Source organism: Macrobrachium nipponense, chromosome 5, assembly GCF_015104395.2.
Source record: "Macrobrachium nipponense isolate FS-2020 chromosome 5, ASM1510439v2, whole genome shotgun sequence".
Taxonomy (NCBI): Eukaryota; Metazoa; Arthropoda; class Malacostraca; order Decapoda; family Palaemonidae; genus Macrobrachium; species Macrobrachium nipponense.
The window spans coordinates 97,962,342-97,969,324 of NC_061107.1; the positions used below are offsets into that span (position 1 = coordinate 97,962,342).

General features: G+C 36.1%; 1 long non-coding RNA gene across 1 annotated transcript in view; it reads right to left on the reverse strand.

Moving 5' to 3' along the window:
- Nucleotides 1-4,817: 4,817 nt before the first annotated feature.
- Nucleotides 4,818-6,983, reverse strand: part of LOC135215543 (uncharacterized) — a 12,811-nt gene continuing 10,645 nt past the window's right edge. Inside the window, exons 2-3 of the long non-coding RNA XR_010314713.1 lie at nucleotides 5,659-5,900; nucleotides 4,818-5,301 (exon numbers count right to left, since the gene is read on the reverse strand). This is a non-coding gene — a long non-coding RNA (uncharacterized LOC135215543). The remainder of the gene's footprint in view (nucleotides 5,302-5,658; nucleotides 5,901-6,983) is intronic.

Here is a 6,983-nt window from a genome sequence, read left to right on the forward strand (position 1 = left end):
CTTGGTTGTTTGCTGTGTTGTTAGGTTGTGGTTGTGTTCCTTGGTTGTTTATGTGTGAGGTTGTGGTTGTGTTCCATGGTTGTTGTTGTGGTCCTTGGTTGTTGTGTTGTTGTTAGGTTGTAGTCCTTGGATGATGTTTTGTTGTTGTGGTGTTGGGTTGTGGGTTGTGGTTCTTGGTGGTGGTTGTTGGTATCTCTGTGACCTCGACCAGCAGACAGCACAGGATAGCCCGGAGTATCTGGAGTGGTTAGTAAGTAAATGTGTTTTGATTGGGAGTTTTTGTGTGTGTGTGTGTGTGTGTGTGTGTAGGTAGGTCAATTGTCCTGCGTGAATTTTGTAGTGTAGAGAGGAAAGTGTGGCCGAGTGTGAATTTGGCAGCTGGAGTGATTAGGCTTACGTGTGGGGGATTTTGCCTGTTTGTTCTTTTAGCTTGTGATCCCGTCACATCTTTTTCATTCTCTTAATCACTGAATGGCTGAAAGCACCACTATAAGATACAGTAGAATGTGTAAATCGGAGCGTTAAATAATGACGTTTGAGGAGTGGAATACGTCATTAGGTAGTGATTAGATGAGCTGAGTGTGTTAATGGGTGAGGTTTGTTAGAAAATCGATTGCTGAAGTAGAGCTGTGTCAGTGGCATTCACCCATGAATCTCTTCTATCAGTTGTCTGATATTGGGATGGTTATCGACCAGCGCTATTGTTGACCTCCACGGTAATAAGCCAAGTGAAAATGATCCTGAGAATGATCAATTTCAGATGTTTCTCTTAACCTCTGCAAATACTTAGTGTCTTACACTTTTTCCATTCCTTAGGGCTTATCCATTTCTTTATCAGGTTTGCCTATCCATTTCTTTATTAGGTTTGCCTGCGCAGGGGTTATATTCTGGTCAGCTCTCCAATGACTGGTTTACAAGTTGTTTTTAGGATATTGTTATTCTTGATGGTTCTGGGAGATTTCCACTAGTGTTCTCAAAAGACCCCCTTCATCTCTTCATTGATATATTATTTGTTAGTCCCTCTTTCATGTAGCATTCTCTAGTTAGTCTTCTTTCTATCCATTCTGACGATTTTCAAAACACTCATCAAATATTACGGTGAGTTTGTTTTCATTTGGTCTCCATTTTTATCTTTCCTCTGCCACTTCCTCCTGAATATTGCGTTTCCTCGTGCAATGTTGATCTGATTTAGTTCCTCCCATTTTCTTCGTCCTTGCCACTTGTCTTTTAATTTAGCCTCCCTTCTCTTTGCTTTTACAGTTTGAAGGCCTTTGTATATTTAATTCTCCCACCACGTCTCTCGATGCCCGCCCTTGTGTACAGTCACACTACATTCTTTTTTAATGTTATATCTACAGACCCTTTTCCGTGACAAATGCTCCATGCATATATCGGGACGTTTCCATGTTTTTATCCTTTTTGTCTCTTTCTGTATCCTTTTATTATCCCCACTTTCAGATAATTTCGAGGAGTGTACGTTGCATTAAGGATGCCTTCCCTGGTATATAACCAGAAACCTTTTCTTAATGCTGTTTGTGCTTCACACTATATCAATTCGTTTCAATTTTCTACTCCTGCATGTTATCAACTTCTCTCTGGGCTGCTTAAGATACCTCTCCCTCTGCCTCATTTGATCTTCCTGTTTGTAGCCATGTTAACAAGAATACTTGCCTCATCTGTATATAAAGTACTCTCTAGTTTATTAGTCCCGCTCGCATCACATTTACTATTTACATTTAGAAAGGTCCAGTGCCTTTTGGTGCTAACGTAACAACGGTTGGTTGGTTCCTTGGGCATCATCGTATTAAAATGTTAGTGATTTTATCAGACTGTTCAAGGAAGAATGTGGTACTTCCAGCAGTATGTCCATGAGCTGATGCTTGGGTCTTCAACAGCCAAAGCAGACAGAAGTTTCATTGTGTCACTGGTCAAAGGAATCCGAACTGCTTCTTGGACTGTTTGCGGACTTATGTAGTTGATTGCCATGGTATTCAAGAAGGGATTAATCTGTCGATATCCAGTATGTTTACTTCTCCCATAAAATTCCTACCTAAGGTTTCTTTGACTTTATCCTTAACTGTAGCAATCGTATAATTTGTTTCCTTTTTCATGCCTTGGTGCCTCCTCCTCCACGAACAAGTGTGCTGTTTGAGGTAAGGCGAGAACAGGCTTATTAGTTGGTGTCATTTTGACAATCGGGCGGAAGTTAGTTGACATTTCGTTGGTACCTTTTTGTTAAACAAGAGGGAAACTTGTGTGATACAATGACTTTAGTGTTGGTAAAGTTAAGCTGAAAATGCATGCCAGTAATTATTATAGAGCAGGAATTAGAAGTGTTAGACTATTTGGAATTCAAGTGTTAAGCATTGAACGTTGAAAAAGTATGCTTAATCGAGGGAATGAAATAACGACATAGTTTACTCTTGAAGTCACTTAACTATTTTTTTTTTTTTTTTTTTTTTGGGGGGGGGGGAGGGGGGGGATGGTTTCAGTCAATACAGACGTAAAATATACACAACTATAAACCTACAGTGGTTGGTAATGAAACCCTATTAACGTTAGTATTTAAAGCAAATACATTAGGATAGTTCTTTTATTCTCATCACAACCTAACATGCTGCCTTGAATAGATTGTTGCCGCCTAAGCCCAATAACCAACGGTATATCGGTTAATAATTCCTGCCTTGTATACTTGCATGGTCTGCAACCATTAGTATCTCATTACTGAAGTACTATTTTTCTCGTGAACCGAGACTCGGTAATAGCGTAGTATGTAACGATTTATTGGTAGTGATTATTGAAATTCAATTATCACGGCTGTAATGTCGTACGATATGCGTATTTAATGTAGAAATATGCTTCTAGATAACTCGCTATTTTAATTCTCATGGCTTCAGAATGGGGATTTTGGTGTAGTTCAATTAAATATTTCATAGTAAAACTCATTGCACGAATATATCTTAAAGGCCTAATTGAAATGAAGGAAATGGACAAGTGCAGAGTGAGACAGGCAGATGTTATGAAATAATCTTGGTGAAAAAAGAAAAAAAAATCCCATGATCAGTTTCAATGACCTGACAGGAATAATTTGCCGAGGGCGTATTCCAAAGAGTGAAGTCGTCCCATTTAGTAGTTTTCCTGTTTTCACTGGCTCAGTATATTGTTTAGTTTGGAAGTTAATTCCTTTTGTAGAGATTCAATAGAGGTCGAAGTAGTTACATAACTTTGATGTATCCCCGGTAACGGTTAGATATTAATGTTACCTGGAGTATAGGATTTTAAGATTATTTGACCATATCTATTTTCCAACCTGGCTCTAAAAAGTAGTGTTTATATCCTTATATCCCAAGTGTAGTTAAGCACACTTGCTATATTGCTTTAGGTGGGATTATAAGTATTTTGAAAAAAAGTAATTACCTATAATTGCTGCAGGGGGTATTGAAAGTATTTTGGAATGAATGAAACTGCTAGTTCTTTTCATTAAATTGCTGGTTTTTCAATAAGTAGACAGTAATATGCTATGGACCTATTACCTGAGAGTGGCTCCTAATCGTTTCTGGTTAACATTCGTATTCAGTCTCGCAATTGGTATCACGTTTCATTAATGTCTGCAGGAAGAAAGTCCGTCCATATTAAATATATTTGCTATTTTGTGTTTATGTACATTGAAACTTGTATGGAAAAAGATGGCATCGTTTCTTGTATGGAAAGAGAAAGCATCTTTACATTTTCAAGCTTAAATGGTAATAATTCATAAGAGCTCTGCAGTATATACACTGACTTTTGGTCAGAGGTTAAAAAAAAATCCAGTTAGGCCGCTAGAATACTGGGCACAATGTCGCATAGAAGTTGAACATTATTACTGATGATTAAAACAATTAAGTTACAAGATTTGTCGCAAACAGATGGTCAGTTGCAGAAAGTTGAATAAGCATGTAAAAAATAACTGATATTCCAGGTTTAGTAAAGTTACACCATTCTGAGCAGATATGAAAAGAATACCTCTGGACGGATGTGGAGGAGAGAATGTCTTTAGGAATAACCATTATGATCAATCAAAGGTAACGGAAACGGAGAGGACAGGCGTCTGAACAGAAAAGGGGAAGGACCTCTGGAGTACTCATTCCGAACAATAACAGGAAGGAAAGGCCACAGAACAAGAGGGACAAGTCTAAACAGACGCAGAGGAAAAATCCCCAGCCTTCATATTAAAGGCAACTCACCTGCTTATTTCGGCTCCTTGGTACAGGAAGTTGCTCATCTTAACTAACCAGTAAGTGAGCGTATATGGAGCTATTTAGCAGCTCTTAGTTTCACTAGTCATATTTGGTGGAATGTTATCAAGCTTGAAGAGTCTACTATAGAAAGTTTGGCAGCTCTTCAAGTTAACAATTGTAAATGTTAAGTAGTTTGGACTTTTCTGTAAATGTAATAAAGTTTGGACAATAGACTTCTGCAAACAACTTAGAATTTCATATTTCAGGTCCAGAAGAGGGTCGCCATTCTGAGCAGATAATAGGAAACGAAGAATACTTCCTGACGGATGTGGTGGAGGAGAATACGTCTAAATTAAAAGTGTTCAAATTCTGAATAAAAGGTAACGGGAAGAACTGGCCATCTGAACAGGAGGGACATGTCTAAGCAGATGCAGAGGTAATCTTTAACCTTCATATTTAAGGCAAACCCACCTGGTTACTTCGGCTCCGTGCTACCCGAGGTTGCTCATCATACTAACCAGTAAGTGAGCGTATACGGAACTATTCAGTAGCTTAGTTACACTGGTCATATTTGGCGGTTATATTATCAAGCAGAGATAGTTTACTGTAGAAAGTTTGGACTTTATTGTAGGTATACAGTTTGGACTATGTCTTTTCGTAAATCTGAATGGCTTCAGTAATTTAAGGTAAATTCATTCCAAATTTATTGGCTATACATAAAGATCAATAATTTTGTAAATTGGTGATCACCCGCCAGGCTAGAAAAAAATTAATTTTCTATTTTTTTTAAAAGTGAGGCGTCCAGAAGTTTTAAACAAAACCAATATTGCCCTAGATTACCGGCTTCTAATTTATTTGTTCCGGTTATCCTCTATGGGTCCTCTTTCAATAGTCGAGTCTCCTATCTCTCCTCTTGATTATCTTGCATTTTACCGGCTTCTGAAATATTACTTCAGACGAACTTCTTGCTTAGTTTATTATTGCAGTTCCTCTTAACTTAATACTCCCGATTAACTATCATTTTACCGGCCTCTTAATTGTTCTGACAATCCTTTTGCATGTCCTGATTTCCTTTAATTTTTCTCTTGAAAGTAGAAAGTAGATTATTATTAGTGTAATATTAAATATCTTTGTGGATCTAAAATTGTATGTTAACTAAAATTGAAATAAAAGTTTCATGACATATAAAATGTTATAAATGTTAAATGTGAAATGAATGATTTATGATGATGAAAGATGATGTGACCTGACGACGAAATAAAAACATTGCAATGAAATCACCGATAAAAAAAACTAAAAAAAACAATTATTTCAAAAGAAAATTGAGCTAATTGTGCTATTTTAGAGAATAGGATTGAAAAAAATATAAAAATCATTTTTGCTTTCTTAAAAAGTGGTGTGTCCAGAAGTTTTAAACAAAACCAATATTTCCCTGGATTACCAGCTAAAAATATACTTGTGCCGACGATATTCTTGCAATAATTGGTTCTTTTTCTCCTTGATTATCTTGCATTTTACCGGCTTCTAAAATAATAGTTCAAACGATCCCCTTGCTTAGTTTATTATTGCAGGTCCTCAGTTCCTCTATCTTAATCCTCCTGATCTAGCATGTTAACGGCTTCTAAAATATTTGTTCCGACAGGCCTCTTGCCTTGCATGTCCTCAGTTCCTCTATTCTTTCTTCTGAAAATAGATTATCATTAGTGTCTAATATTGTTTAACTAAAATTGAAATAAAAGTTTCATCATTAATGTTGGTGGATCTAATATTGTATTTTAAGAAAAATTGAAATAAAAGTTTCATGACATTATTTAAAACTTATGAAATTTTTATAACTGAAATGATTATTTAAAACTTATAAAATTTTCATAACTGAAATGAATGATTCAAGATGATACCTACAACCAACAAAATAAAAAGACTGCAATGAAATTACTGAAAAAAAATTCACTAAAAAATAAAAGCACACCAAAAATATTTCAAAAGAAAATCGAGCTAATCGCACTATTTTAAGAGAATAGGATATTAAAAAAACAATCAAGGACTTGCGTATTCACTCTCATTCTATTGCTTTCGAGTAGACTTCCAGGCTTTACGACGAAGGCTAGTGTCATTGTCATTCCTTGCCTTAGTGCATTACCAACAATAGAGAATATATACGCAAGAAACATGGTCTTTCTTATTCTATTTAAAATACACAATTTTCCCCAAGCTTTTCTTTTGAAATTGTATGCCATTTCAATTAATTTTAAAATTGGAGAGTTGACACTCTTGCCGTAAGCAATTATGTCACCATGGACTATATCAAAACTAACTAGAATCTCCTAAAGAAAACCAATACAAATCTCTCTTGGAATATCCCACTCCAACATATTTGAAAACCAAAATATCCCTCTTGCACCAACATAAGGAATGCTGAAAACTTGTCAGTGGTACTTTTAATAGAAGAGAGCCTATCCCATAGTGTTTTAAGACAAAGGGTTTTAAACTTTCGTAAAATGATCTGGTTTGTTTTGGATCAAATATAAAATAGGAAACCGAGTGATAAATCCTACAATAACCTAACCAACATTTAGAAATCTCATTGCCAACTTAGAGAGAGAAACACATGTACATAGTACATGGAATTAGAGGACTTATGAGAAATAAACCATTTTCATTGGTCACCCGGAAAACCATAATACCGATAACCTAAATCAGTCGGGGTGGTACCAGGGTCCTTTAAATATACTCGGAGTATATTTAAAAACCTTGCAATTGAAGTCT